The sequence below is a fragment of the Bombus fervidus genome, chromosome 5 (genome assembly GCF_041682495.2).
Source record: "Bombus fervidus isolate BK054 chromosome 5, iyBomFerv1, whole genome shotgun sequence".
Lineage (NCBI taxonomy): Eukaryota > Metazoa > Arthropoda > Insecta > Hymenoptera > Apidae > Bombus > Bombus fervidus.
The window spans coordinates 16,489,615-16,505,297 of record NC_091521.1 but is presented as its reverse complement, the minus strand read 5'-3'; the positions used below and the strand labels follow the sequence as shown (position 1 = coordinate 16,505,297).

At 36.3% G+C, this 15,683-nt stretch overlaps 1 protein-coding gene across 6 annotated transcripts in view; it reads left to right on the top strand.

Moving 5' to 3' along the window:
* Positions 1 to 15,683, top strand: part of LOC139987127 (protein kinase shaggy) — a 66,495-nt gene that overhangs the window by 2,261 nt on the left and 48,551 nt on the right. Inside the window, exon 1 of one of the 6 annotated variants that reach the window (XM_072003059.1) lies at positions 143 to 161. The exons of the other annotated variants lie outside the window; for them this stretch is intronic. The gene's annotated coding sequence lies outside the window, so the exon portion shown is untranslated. Of the gene's footprint in view, positions 1 to 142; positions 162 to 15,683 lie in introns of those variants that run through there. 6 annotated transcript variants of the gene reach the window in all.

The following is a 15,683-nucleotide window of genomic DNA, read 5'->3' as shown; positions in this document are numbered from 1 at the left end:
GCGGCTTCTGCTGAATCCGATGTTTACGCGACACGGGTACCACAGTTGTGCTCGACTCTTCTTGATCATCGCCCGTTCGATCATCGTGAAAACGCGATCTTCTCCGCGGGTGTTGTTCACGGAAAAGCTGTGCCTCTCGAACGTTTTCGCCAGAAATCGCCGTTACGTATTCTCTTGAACGTTTCCTTACTGTGACATAGAGAAGTAGATGGTTATACACACTGTAGATCATAAATTGTGTAGAGACATGACAGTGAGATGTGTTGAACGGTAAACATTGTATTCGGCTGATACCGCTGTACGGACACGTTGAATTTCTTGATCATTTATTTTAATAGTACAGTACTTTCCAATGTGTGAATAACATGTGATATGTCAAGTTTTTCAAAGCAAGGAGTGATAGTTGCTCGACAGTCCTAACCTATGTTCAGTCTTGGCATGAATTGTCTGTGTTCATTGCATGGTTATGGGTTTTTTTTAGATGGTTTTTGAAGGATTAGACGAGTAATTGTAGGTGGGAGCTTGACAAGAATGTTGGATTTCTAAGCTATACCTTTAAGTTACTATTTCCTTTATGCGATGGGGAGATTCAATATCTTTTCTTAACAAAGCGCTACAAGTTCTTTTTCAGTTAATTCCTTAAGACTTAAATCGGGTAACTAAGGTAACTAGGTAACTAATAAAGAATTATCCTTGGCTTTAGTTCTGCAACTTAGTTCTTAAAGTATGAGAGAAAGTAATCGAGTACAATAATATTATATAGAACTTTATTAATTCATGGAGTTTTATGTTATTAAGGCACAAAAGAATAAAATCTAAATCCACTAAGTGGTTTAAAATCATATTACAAGATATTAAGGCTGTATAATTGCTATTAAATTCGTTCAAGATCTTTTCTAGTTATATCTAACTGTATCGTGTAAAACATTACTGGCAATAAAGAAGTTCAATCGACACAGTCTCTGTTCTTTGACAAGAGACTTATGCAATGTCTATGATTAAAAATAGTGTCTGCTTATACGAATGATTTTTTCATTGGTTGTATATTCAAATTCTTTTCTAATAGCTTGAGTAAGTAACTAAGAGCTCTGTGTGAAGTTCTTCAATTACACAGCCCTTACGATCAAGAACATTTACAACTTTATCCAAATTATCATACTATGAATCTTAGTTTCTTTACAAAAGGCAGATTTCTATTATGAGTCTGTAGATTTCTAATTATGATTTCTCAGATATCAATAAACATTTTCCTTCAGATCTTTTAATTGCAAACATATTAGTTTGTATTATTATGAAGAATCTAATCTTCTCAATGATGTTTTCTTATCACTTGGATATTGATAGTTACTGAAAGCTATTGTTTGAGAGAATTATTGGCTTCTTACAAACAACTGTTCATACAACTCTAATTCTTCGTTCTTTGAACGCAAATAAGTAAAATCTTCTTTGTTATCTGTCTCGTTTTATCTGTCTAGTCTAAAGACCAAGCTTTTTCTACTATTTTTCTAGTTATTTCGAAATGACTAATTATAGACCGATTAGTGGATCTCAATGGCGATGTATGTAAGAAAATTCAACGAGAAATATATTTTTGAGAAAGGCCGTTACACGATGGTATCGTGAGAGTGAAAAGTCGAGGGTATCATCTGGCTGGTATTTGGGCTACGCCCTTCCAGCCCTTTTAGAAATTCAGGTATATTCCGTTCCAGCGGCACAATGAGAGAATCTATAATGTCAGAGGGGAGAAGAAAACTCGCGCGTGATCCTCACAGTGTGTTGCCAACTTGACACAGTATTCAGAAAATCGATGCTCCTTTCTCGTTTTTGCTTTGCTCTCTGTATCCGGATATTTCAGTGTCTTCAACCTTGCTACAATATCAGAATTTTTATATCGCGATCTCGCTCTTATCTCGACGAACAAAGAGACTTGTAATAGAGACGTTAACATAAAATTAGAAGGAGAAACCTCGCATACTAAAAACGATTCTTTCGTAGTTTATTCGAATTTTAAGAAATCCTCTAACGATATAGAATAGCGATATAGATATAATATTGAATTGAAAATGACGTAAAAACGTAGCAAGGCTAACAAGAAAACTTGGAAACCACGATATCGTTGCACGTAATGCATCGTTCTTCATTAACGTCTTTATTGCCCTGTTGGATGATTAATACGCTCTTCTTCAATGTCGCACTCGAAAAAGCAATCGACGACGATGTAATTTTTAATACGTCTAACAGCTCTATGTATACGACATCGACAGGCCCGAAATAACGAGCTTTCGTTCGAGTTGCTGGTGTCAATCTCCGTCCCTATCAAATCGATATATCGAACGAGCAGACATGCGTCGCATGTATCGTATATTTTTGGCAGATCGCCTCTGTGTGAAGGTGCGTATAGAAAAAATCATTATTCCGTCGTTTCTTCGTCCAGATGCTGCTACCTTCAGGAGAATATTACGAAATATCTAGAGGATTCGTCTTCGATCTTCCTCTACAACGTTACGTTATCTAATCAATTTGCATGATTGCATAAACGAAACGGCTGTTAGATGATTATCATTTTGCCTCGTACTCGCTGTTTATGGCTTGGATTAAGGATTAACGATATTGATCGTCGTCGGAAATCCGCTCGTGTCGCCTTGTTGCATGATTTTCAAACGGAGATCACACGGCAAATGTATGACAAGTCTATCTTTGTTAATTTGTTGATCTTCGTGTCACTTGATGGCTAAGAAGCATTGGAAATAATCGAATAAGATAAGATTGCATGAAAGAAATTTTTAAATGTTGTAAACATCGTAAAAATTGACGATAAATGCGCAATATTTTGTAAGAAACGAACGGTATTAATTTAATTATTAACAATAGCCTATATATATTTATAATTAATATTATTAAGCGATCTAAAAATCGAAATATTAAAAGCTTAGTTGTCCTATTAATATTTACTTATGCTGTTGCCAATATGGTCTTCGATTTTCATTCCCTGCACACTGACAGTGGAAACGTAACATGGATGGCTAATTAATTCTTAATTAATTGGAGTAGGTTCGTTTGGATTGCATTGTTCGTGATAGAACAAAGAGAATACATGCTTTATGGTATTAGATGATGTAATTAGCATTGATCTAACATCATCCCAAGTTGAAGTTTAATTCTGAGATTTTCAAATAGAAATTTCCTTTCAGTCTAATCTCGTACAGAAAACACGAAGTAGCCGTGTGATCGTTAATTAATTCCATAGATAGAGTAGTTCGAGTTCGATGGAAAAGGAAATTAACACTAATTTAACATCAGTCAAACTTGATATCTTGATTATCGATCTTTGATCCTGCTATGATCTTCAATTTTTTTATATTTTTTTTTTATCTTCAAAGAAGAAATCACGAATATTAATAATCTTGTTTAGTTAATGTCTTTTTATATTTCTTCCTCTTAAGTAAGATGATTCAGACGACATAGTAGGGTTAATGAAATTTTGGAGATTACGATAGTTGGTAATTCAACTTCGTACGAAATAAGTCAAGTTAAAATAACTGAACTTTCCTTTGGTTGGAAAATTTTTAATGTCTAAGGTTATGATAAAACAGATTTCTCTCGTTCTGCTTGTTCGTCGTCTACTGGTGTAACAACGATATATTAAGATTAAAATTGACGTCTCGATGACTTCTATGATCGATTTAGATTAAAATAAAGTTAAATGGAAAGAACTTAGACACCGAGGAATGTTAAATCATACCTCAGCGTATATTTTTAAATATAATTTTTAAAGAAATCGTGTTCTCGATGTTACGATGCCCTGCTTATTTACGAGAATCTTTCAAAAACGAAAAACCCACGACCGCGAAATGTGCTATATAACTTTACAAAATTTTTTCTCTACAAATTTTTCACGATATTAAGCCATTAATCAACTTGATAGATTCATTCACGTGTACACGTGATATATGGTGATCTTAAAAAGAATTTTCCAATATTTCTCAATTTTAGCAATACCGACAACTGAAAAATTTATTTTCTTTTTTTCTCGTTCACCAAAATATCTACAGCGAGTCACACGAATATTCGTACATCTTTTAAAATCAAATAACTTGTTTAAAATTGGGCTGAACGACTTGATTTTTTTCTTTTTTAGAAGTTAGGAAGACTAGTCTACTAGATGAAGCTTAACAATTTTTTGAAAAAATTGCAACTGGTCCGAACTGCGAAAGAAAGATAAACGTTGCTTTTTACAAATTTTTATTTGGGCTTCTAATGAAAATTTAAGCTACATGTTGAAAATTTCATGGAAATCGCTTGACTTTGCTACGAGCAACAAACACGAGTTAAAGATGCTGAAAATCGCAATTTTTCATCGCATTCGGTCTGTAACTGTAATAAATCTGAAGATTCCTACGTCTTTCGATACCTGCCGCACGTTTCCGCAGAATCCAATTTCGATACAATTTTCAGTATATATAATTATTCGTTCAGTATTATCCATTACAATATGTAATTGGCATAGGTAAAAATCTCTAAAATGTATTGTTTAAATTTTTCACTACAGGGCCAGATAAAAAAGTCGTAAAAGGCGACTCTCACTTTCTTCTTCGCGATTCCGATCAAATGCAAGTTTTCCAAAAACTTTTTCCACGCGTCATCCAGTAAACTAACGCGTGCATCTTCTAAACGAAAATTTTAAACAAGTTATTCGGTTTTAAAAGGCGTACGAATATTCATCCGACTCACTCTAAGTACTTCATAAATTTCTCGAAAGCAACACGTGATATACGATATCTTTCAATTTTAGTACATACAGTATTCAAGTAACGGACAACTGAATAATTTATTTTTCATTTTTACTCGTCCACCGGAATGCTTAAGTACTTCGTAAATCTCTCGAAAGCAACGCGAAATACACAAGCGTTCTTCCCTCCAATTTTCCATCCGGAACGAGGACCGCCTTCCTCGTTTCCACGAGCGCGATGAAAAAGCTGGTCGGCGTAAAAAATTCATGCGCCAGGGCTGCGAGCGCATCAGCTCGAAATGATCGCATGACACATTCATGGCAGCCCGCGGTTGCCTAGAAAAACTGGGTCAATATTATGGCGTCACAACGCCACGCGTCGGTGTCGACCGTTTTCCAGGACAAAACGCGATATACATATCCTTCCCTGGTACAATGGAAAAATTTTCAAATGGAATCGAACCGGAGCCGGATGAACGCGTTTCCGCGATGTCGTCGCGTGCACGACGTGCACAAATAGTGTCATCGACAGCGCGTTAATCGAAGCGAATCTCTTAGAAAAGAATATATGCAGGCGCGCCTGCGCGTAAGTTCGATCCTTCCTGCTAAGGATCCGCGCGCCGTGAAAAAAAGCAGAAAGCGTGTCGAGGAATCTCGGCCTGAACGAAATCGCCGTGGCCCGACTCTGTTCTTCTGGCCTTTACTTCGATCTGCTCCACTGACGATAGGTTGCGCGTATTCTTACGAATACGCAGGACGCCCGAGTTGGATGTGATTTTATACCTGAGAATTCTACAGGATTATATACAGGGTGTTCTAGTAATCATTCGACTGCGGTTGTTTATGTTTATGCATTTGTGGGAAATTTAATCTTTTAATTGTCCTTTAATCAGAAAATTGTACAATTGGTAGAGTTGTTGTCATATGTTGACAAAAACCAACAAAGTAATCAATGAGCTTATTCAATCATGGTATAAACTCGTGGTCAATTAATTAAACGTTCATAAAGATAAATCAATATTAGTTGGATTGATTTTAATTTTCACAAATGTAAATGTAATGTAATTTATTTACGATAAAAATGGATAAACGCGTTAAAAAATAGGGGATTCAACAGGTGTAGGTATATGTCATGAAAATCGAGAGAGCATCGTATTATCGTATGTTTCAAAGTTGATCGTTTTGTATGGTTTGTCATGATGTATTTCTGTGTGCGTACTTTCGTAAGTCGTGTAATTTTTATTCCAAATACGTATTGATTTTTCATAGGAAGTTGTCGCATATTAGGACAGAGAATTTCTACTAACTTTAATCGATTATTCCTACGTAGTAGAGTGGAACCGTACTATGGAGTTTCATTGTTACCAAACTATGTCACAAAAGATGAACTGACTACAGGAGACACAAATGAAAAAACGATAACTATCCTATGGAATGTTTAACAAATAGAAACTGGAACCTGAAAAGCAACTTGGTCCAAACAGTATCCAACGCTCATAAAACTAATATCAATCGATATCGGATAAATACAAATCATCGTACGAAAAGTTCAACAAATAAGAATTGTAATCTGGAAAGCGTAAGAACTTGCTATGAATATGTAACATAATTGTTTAACAACATCTATATATAATACAAGTATGCGTATTATATGCATAAAAGGAATATTAACCACTTTTTAAAAACAACGTAAAGTCATATTTTTTATTCCAACATATTTAAACCTTAGATTTGAAAAACGACCGATACCTTGACAATCGTCGTAGCGTTGCGAATTCCATTTTTATCGTATCATTAAAATGGGATACAATAAAAAAATATATTCAAACGTATGTGTCTCTACGAAAACACCTCAACCCCTGTTTCTATCGATCAAAGAACCGCATTGAATATTCTATTTAAAGCGTTCGTGTAACTGCCCTTCGTAATTACACGAACGCACGTAACCGCATCCGCATTAAACCCAGAAATTGCTGCCGCTTTTCCTTGCGAAAAATAATCCTTGGATATCCGCAACGTTTTCACCCCCTTGGTTCGAAAGCGTGTCGACGTTATAGACCGACCCAGTTCCGCTTCTTCCCTTCTGTTTCGAAAAATCGTGTCCCTACCCCGTGAACGCGTGTGTGCCAGCTTATCTTCGGCGACGGCGCGGCGGAGAGACGCGTTCACGTTGAAAGTTCGCGGCTGTTTGCGTTGCAAGAAGGTTGATCACGTTACCAGCTCACGTGTCGCTATCTGGGTCAATATGCCCCAATGATATTAAGCCATTCGCGACACGCGAGTTTCGCAATTGGGCGGTTCGTCTCATCTCCGATTCGTTTCCTTTCCAGTCTTTCAGCAACGATTCATCACGTACAAATGCAAATAATCGTAAAGTGTGTAATTAAGAGAGAAGCTGCTTGTATTTCTTTCGTTTAATTACCTTTTTATATTCTTCTTGGAGAATTTCTTTATCTCGTCCTTATCTGAGTTTATTCGAGAAGCTTTTAAACTGTAGAAAAATGGAGAATTAGATAAATTGTAGTTTCAAAAGTGTAGAATTATTAGCTCGTTGGAACGATTGCTCAAAGTTATAGTTCACGATGGTAGGAGATACCGAAGCGATTCAAAGTATCTAACAGCCAAGCTATTTTATGAAACGAAGTTCGGAATATTCTACAATAAGCAAGAAAAAGAGTTTAAAATCGTAATGGTGTAAGTCGAAATTTGGGGAATTTGGATTTAATCACGTATTGACAGCAATATCTCTTAATTTCATAATTAATTAGGTCATAACTCAATTCTTCGTCACGATACGTTTCTATGACTTGAAAGAATACAATGAATTTTTTATACCAACGAAACATACATAACGAACTTGTTCTATTGATGAAACAAAACATTATTTTATAAGAAATATTATATTATTTTATACAAAGCGACAGTGAATTGACTTGCACCGCTGTAATTCTCAGTCTATTAACTGTAATTGCAATTGTTCTTCAGAATCTTTCATTAGTTGACCATTGAACGACTATAACTTTAATAGCTAACGCGAAAGAAAGTATCAAGAGGTAGTTTCGTAGACTGATTTCGGCAAAATGGTTGCGTGCAGCTCGTTAAGAAACGATTAGTCAGTTCGGGGAACGATAACTGATCGATAATTTCGCGGCCCGTTGTTCGACCAGAATAACGACGTCCGATCGGATTTATAAATAATCGCGCGTGATGGCCGATTAAGTAATTACGAATATCGATATCTCGCGGTTGCCAGGCAGAACGAAGGCAGTACTGGTACCAGTGTTCACCAGCCAAGTATCGATTATCCTCTCTGTCTCTCTTTCTCTTCGAGCTTCTTCTGACCCCGAATGAAGTTCATAGAAACATGGGCGTTGTTCATAGATCTTACGATAAACAAATATCATTCATTTATTACAAAAAAAAAGCAAAACAAAAGTGTGTAAATATTGAAATATTAATTCTGATGTTTTTTTGAGGATTCGTACGCACTGTGGAATACACAGCGACTTTATCTTTTTGGACGGTGATACATCATATCTAAGTATATGATTCAGAAAGTATAGAAATATTGGAAATATAAGAATACGGAAATATAGTATGAGAATTAGAATGATTTTATACACGGTAGACGCGAATATTAATATTACAATGTGTTATAGTATGTATATTTATTTTGTAAGATTCGTAAGCCTTAACAGATATTATTAATACGGTACGATGACTCATTATCTGCTTCGATATTAGACTAATATTAGGCAAAAATATACGATCGTTTTACATCATCCGGTGTTTTCAAGTGTTCGGTCCTCTGCTCGATTTCACGATCGTTGAACCACTTGAAGCAACGCGGAATTAAACGAAACGTTTTCTCAAAATTATACGACGAGACTTTCAAAGTTACACGGCACGCAGTTAAATGATCATTGATTAAAATACTATGGATTGGAAAAAAGGGAGAAAGGAAAAGATAATAAGAGATAAATTGTAACGCGTCTGAGTCTTACGCGATAAATATTAATAATGCACTCTCTAAAAAGTATTCTCTGTGTAATCATTTCTGAGATAACATAACAAAAAGTACAAAGAAACGGTTATTCGATAAAATACATATGTTATTCATCATCTCGACAAATCGAGCGATATTCTTCGATGTTTAAATAAACTTCCATTTCTGTTCTTGGGAAATTTCAAATATCAACTTCACAGATTTACGATGTTTAATCCGCATGATTTATTTCCCGAATACCGTTCGCTTTAACGCCAGATAGAAAGCTAGAGGATAGAACCAGAAGTAGTCGAATATTTCGTTCCCAGTGAAATTCGTTGCTATTAAAAACTAATTAGTCGCGGTAATAGCTTTTAAATTACCAGCTAATTGTCGGTCACCACGAAGATCGCCTCTCGTTCGACTTAGTTCCATCGATATTACGTTTGTTTTCAACGTAAACAGATAAAAGAAAAAATATTGGTCGGAGATACCGCACGAAATTCGACCAAGTGACTTTCTAATTTGTCCAAGACGATTCGCCTCGTTTCAAACGTGGATTTCTGTAGCTCTCATCGCCAAAATCGTGTTTCGAGTATGGCTGCCAACTGGTTACGCGAACGAGAAAATTAATTCTATCCAAAATATCGCGAAATTTTGTACGTTGAAATATTAAACTAAATCTTAACTATAAAAAAAGTAATACGTAATTGTATCCAAATTCTCGACTTACATCGCTATGATTTTTAACCATGCTATATCTCATTCCTGCATCTAGTATCGAGAGAAAAACCAAAATAAAACGAAACCAAAAAAGCAGAAACTGCGCAATCGAGGAAATTTACACGTTCAAAGAACTCAAGTTCTCTTTATCTTGGCGCCTGCCAAGAGACCAGAATTCTACAAAATTTACCACGCAATTTACTCTTTTTACCAGCTTTTAGCTCCCAGATATCGCTTGCTTTGGCCAATTCAAAGGTTATCGGGTGCTTATATGAAATCGTCGCGATATCTTGTCAGTATGATTTTTATCCAAATCGGAGATCTCGATCCTTCTTCTAAATTCATGTTAAATCCACAATTCTACGGTGATATTCGTGATATTCGTTGAAATTCCAATTTATTTTCCCTAAGCTCTTAATCAGGAAAGATGGGTTAATTCACCAATTTCTTGATTTATTTATCCGCACTCCGTCATTTAATGTGTCGTTCTATTTCTGTTAAAAATAAATTGTGTCATATTCATATTTCAAGAACGAAGGTTGGTTTGTTTCCTTCAATTGTCGTCGCAGAAGAGAATTTAGTCAACAAATTAACAACGACCGTGATTTGTCTTAATATTTCGACGTCTGTTCATAATATCTGAAAAAATGAGTCTAAAAATTGGAATTACATAGGCCATTATGTTAGCCACGTCAACCGTCTCGACGATATTTCTGATGGTTTTCGTGTGTTATCGAAATTATCAGCTGAAGCTTGACGATGATCGAAACCTCCGATACAAGAAAGTCACGAATTGTTACGTTAGATTCGTGTCTATGGTTATTCGATACATCGAAAGCCAAAGTGAACTAATCTCAATGCTCGACAAACTGAGTAATTCGCTGACTAAAATAAATGCGAACACAAGATATTCAGTTGCAGAGAAATCAATGTGATTTCGGCACGTTATTTATTTTGGGAAAAATTAATTCCTTCACCATTGATCCTACAATTTTACATTCAGAAAAAATTTGGCCCAGTCGCATTACTTTTACTCTCACTGCACTCACTTCAAACTCACGATTTCTCATAGCTATCGTAGATTATTTTGTAGCAGCACGTTCGTTCACCTTTGTGATTCGTATGTTATTGGCCCCATAAAATGGCATTGAAAGTTTTATGTCGCTCATAAACCTTCTCTATCTTATATACACGGTGTTTAAGTTTCAGTATGTCGGATTAAACGATTTTAAAATAGAGATATAAAAATTTTGCTGAGAAAGTTTCATAGACAAAAGTACATTTCGTTTTTAACGTTAGACAAGAACAACGAACGTTAGGTGTAAAATTAATATTTATGTTGCTATCGGTGTAACAGGTGATTAGTGTAACATGGCTCTCGTTAAAATTTAGTTTAAGACCAACATATTTCAATTTACTAATTATAGCGCACAGGATGATATTGATTTCGAGGCGTTCACGTAGAAAAAAGCTAAACGACTCCGGGTATAAAGGAGCTTAATCTACCATGAAATTTTATTACCTGCTACCAATCCTAATGATAGTACTCGCACAGCCGGTTATAGCCGGTTTCTAATAACCAAATTAAGATTAAAAAAATCATTAAACGATCCCTGTTCCATTATTAACCGCGTAATTGTAAGTTTCTCGTCGGTTGTTACATTGTATCGTACATCATACTTATCGCCTATCGGAACTCGTGTTTTCCACAGCCTTTGAAAGACAGAACCACCTTATCTTGTTCAAGGAAGGAAAAAGAAAACGTAGTAAAAATAAACCTACCATGTGTCATGTTATATATTTAAAAATATTAAAGATGCGCAAGTCTAAGCAATTCGTTAATCACATTTCAACTTTACTCTTTCTATGATAAAGGATAATTGTTTCGAACTTTGAGATCAAGCAGTAAGTTCAAAGAATACTATCTCGTAATCGAACAAAATTATTGCTTTCACACAGTGCAATTCCTGAGGCTAATCAATCTATTAGCAATTGCTAATTCTTGGACTTAGGTTTCAAATGAGAATAAAGGAACGAGTTAATTTCAAATAAGAATGCGTATAACGCTTTGTCTTCTGATGAAACAACACTTAGATTGTAGAAAATTAAAACGATTCCACCCTTTAGAATTCACCCTCTATTAAAGTCCAACTATCGTCCCTGAAGGAATAATTATTCAAAAATTCCATTGCCCATATCTATAACAGCCAGTATCTCTGATTCAACATACTCTTCAATGTATCACGTTCATTAACATATTAAAACGAGACATCCTGTGCGTTCGTTCTTCCAAACACAGTCATCCATGCGCATCGTACTTCGTCATCAATAAATCACTTACCTTCAAGCCGGTCACTGGAGAATATATGATCATTGAATTTTTCCCCATTAAACGACATTTGTCATCTGTGCCACGTGTACACGTTGCATAAATTCATTAAGCATTCGTTCAGCCGATTTGTTCACGTACCGTGAACGTCGCTTCGTTCCGCTCTTTGGCATATTTTTCGAGTTTCTTACGATCACTGCATTGAGAAAATGGCGTGTTCTTCCAGGAGTTTCGATAACGATCTCGCGAATATCTCGCACGTTTTCGCGTGTCGACGCGTTTTGACCCTGAGCCAGAGCGTGGGTGAGCGTTTGTTCCAAAAGGGGCGATCCAATGCGGCGAATTGTCGTCACTTTACTTCGTTAAGCGCTAAGGAGACGAATGCTCTTGACTTGATACATATTTTCTTTATGCTCGTTTCTCGTTTATCAACGATGGGCTGGATGAACAAGAGCGAACGACAGGTGCTTCTCTTCTTCTTTCTTCGAAAATGATAGTTGATTTTTATGGTGCGTGAAATTTAAAAAAATCGAATTTGTTAGGAAAGTGGAAATAGCGGGGATATAATATAAAATATAATAGCAGTTTTAGGCGGATGAGATTAGTATGGAAAAATATGTGGTTGGTTTTGACGTTAGGGAGGAATTTAAAAGAGGAAGGACTTCAATCACTTATTCTTCGAGACTTACATTCCTTAAAAATTTCTTAGTAGGCGCAGAAATTACTTGCATTGAATTTACATATAATTCTGTTTACGCGTGGTATGTGGATAGGTTGCTGAAGAAATCGAAAAAATGCGCGCAATGCTAAATGTGATTTAATTAAATCTGTATTTGGTTATAAACGAGACTATTTTGGTTATAAAAAGCTGTTGATCATCTACCAGCAAAATGTAGAAAATTTATATTATGCTGATAAAACTTGGGGGAAAACGTAGCAATTTTTTCGATTCTGCTTTACTTGAACTTTACTTTTAACTTGAAGAGCGAAATGAGAGGAAGATTGACTATGTATTGAAGATAAAATTGAGAAGAATTCCACGTAATTTAATGCGACGATGGGAGTTCCCAGTGCTCCGTTTTATCGTTTTATCCCAAATGAAGTAAATTTCGTTCGTTTTATCGTTTTATCCCAAATGAAGTAAATTTCGTTCGTTTTTTTTTCCATAAAATAGAAAACGAGATAAGAAAAGAGCTGTTGAAGGAAAAGCATAAAATAGAATCAGTGTGCACATTTAAGGGAAAAGACTAACAAAAAGACTTCGTGGCCGAAGCGTTAAATCCAAGTAAATATTTTTGAAGTGGCGTTGTTTGTCGTGTTAGATCAAATGATATCGTCTAAGAAGACAATTGAATTCTGCTTCTAAGCCATTTAAAAGAGAACCGTGCAAAAATAGAATTGTATATTTGCTTGTTTATTTAGTAAGTGAACTAATTTAAAAATGTGTTTTTACGTCGTTACAACGATTCGAAACAAGCGAATAAATGTCGACGTAAAAATGTCGATGAAACGAACTACGGAATTTAATTTTAAAACACCTCTGATCGAGAAACATGGGAGTACGCAAATACTTCTTGCGTCCATTGCATCTTCTTTCTAAACAAAAAAATTAGATAAATTGCTCATCTTGAAACTCTAGTTTCTTTTCCATGTAATCCCCCGCGATGCATTTGCACGCAAACTCAATTATAATTACAATCGGCACAGACATCGGTACGAACGATCTTCCTAGCGACAATTGATCAATTGCAGGTCTTTCTTCGTCGGAACAAATCGACTTCCACGTAACGTCAAATGGGCGATATTGAAACTCGTATCCATCCACGACATTATATAACGAGTTTGTACGTATAATCGAGACCACTCTCGATAAACTAATTAACCTGCAGATAAACCGCAGAAAGGCGTCGCGATGAAAGCTTGCGAGGGTTGCGAGGGACATAGGACAAAAAAGATCTGCGATCGATGCAAACGGTATTTTAGTGCTTCTAAGTAGAGTCGTGATAGATTTGCGCGATGACAAGCGAGGACAAGAAAGCGGTGGACACGATCAGGGATTGTGTTTATTTCAGGATGAAAGAGAAAATCTCTTTGATTTTGATACGAAGGTTTTGCGGTTTAGTAGGAAACTTCAACCGAGACTCAGAGATTCGGTAGATCGAAAAGTTGATAGAATGTCAAGTGTCCGAAGCAAAATGTTTACTTGCGAAACCAAAGGTTCCAAGTTTCGATAGAATTTCAAATATTCAAATTAGAAATCCATGTAGAAATTTTGGAAACCTCGGAGGATGATTTCACAACTTGAACTGATCGTAAGATACAAAGACTCGATTTACGTTCTGGGAACTTTCGATAGAACATTCGAATCTGGAACGAAAGATTCGCCAACCGACTAAAACTTTCGATCTCCGAATGAAAATTTCCACTTACTCTGACTCTGAATCTCATCTTCGTTTGTGAAGTTTGCCTAAAAGCGATAAAGATCGCTGAGTCACCAAATTGCCAGGATCGAAAAGTAAACAAGCCCGTGACTTCATCAGTTCGTCTTCGCGTTGAGACAATCGCAGAATTAGAGAATGCAACGGTGAAGGATAATGAACGCAAATCAACCGCGCATTTTTGGATTTATTAATAACGCGAAATTCTGGTACCAGGCCAACCAACTTGTTTTTCCGGCTGCAAGGTCAGCCTCGGCGGGTTGCGTTACGAGAATCGACGAGAGACGAGCTCGTTGACTCTTCGTCTCTCCCGCTTTTCCTTCTCTTCTCCCCGTGACACACTTTACCCCACCGAGTATTCCATGCGGGTGTAGTCGCGGGGAACTCCCGTTGCGAGTGAAAAGCGTCTCCTCCTCCGACCCCGGAAACCGACAGACGTTTCAGTAAAGTGGAAGCTGCAGCCAGAGGGTTACAAAGGCTGGCCAAGAATGAGAATGCTCTGGTAAAGGGAAGCTCGCGTTTGTAAGCGTGACACTAGGCTTCTCTCGCTGACTCTTGTACGCGTGAGGTTATTCTTTGACGGGAAAAAGGTTTCCGTGCGTTATTTCGGATCGATCACGCGAATTAGCCGGAACAAAGAGCGTAGAAGCGGAACTGGATGCTCATTCAATCGTCTAAACTCTGGGATCAACTGTTTCAAGATCTGTTTCATTTTTCAGGATCGTTCTATTCTGTTCGAGCACCTCGTCGTCACACCTGCACGGTAGAGTCTCTTGTTTTTTACCCTTTCATATTTCTAAATGATTTTGCTTGTTTCTAAGGTAATTTATCCTATTAACTTGTACAACCGCGGCTCATTATTATCGGCAGTGGCGAATTTTTATTCTATATTTTTAATTTTTACATATGAAACAAAGAGACGGTTGTAAAGGATCGTTACCCTCAATGTGATAATTAATCAGTTAAATCAGGCAGCGAAGATATTATTCGCATCTTAGTTTCTTAAATATAATAGCCTTGTTTGCTTACGTATCCCGTATATCGTACACATATTTCGAAAGTATCACAACCGAAAGTCGTAATTCAATCCTATATTGAAAGAACGTCAAAGCCGTTAGGATTTCAAGAATTAAAAATGGATAATTATAAAAATAATATTTGAATATCGGTTCCTAAAGTTTACTCTTTTTGTTAACACTATGCGTATAGTAACTAATCGTTTTGTAAGTTTCCAAATGGTATTTCGCTTTTCGTCTAATAAATTCTAATGAAAGTCGAGTAAGGTGACATTTCATTTGGCAATGATACAAATAATGCATTGAGCACAGAACTTTTTTATTCAAGACGATATATAATGCACAACGATGGTTGGATTCGATGTTTTCACGTTTTCGAATGAAAATCCGTTGTTTGTCAAACACACACCGAACTGTTTGCTTTTCGTTAGTATCGCCTAGCGATATTAACCGTAGGGTGCTA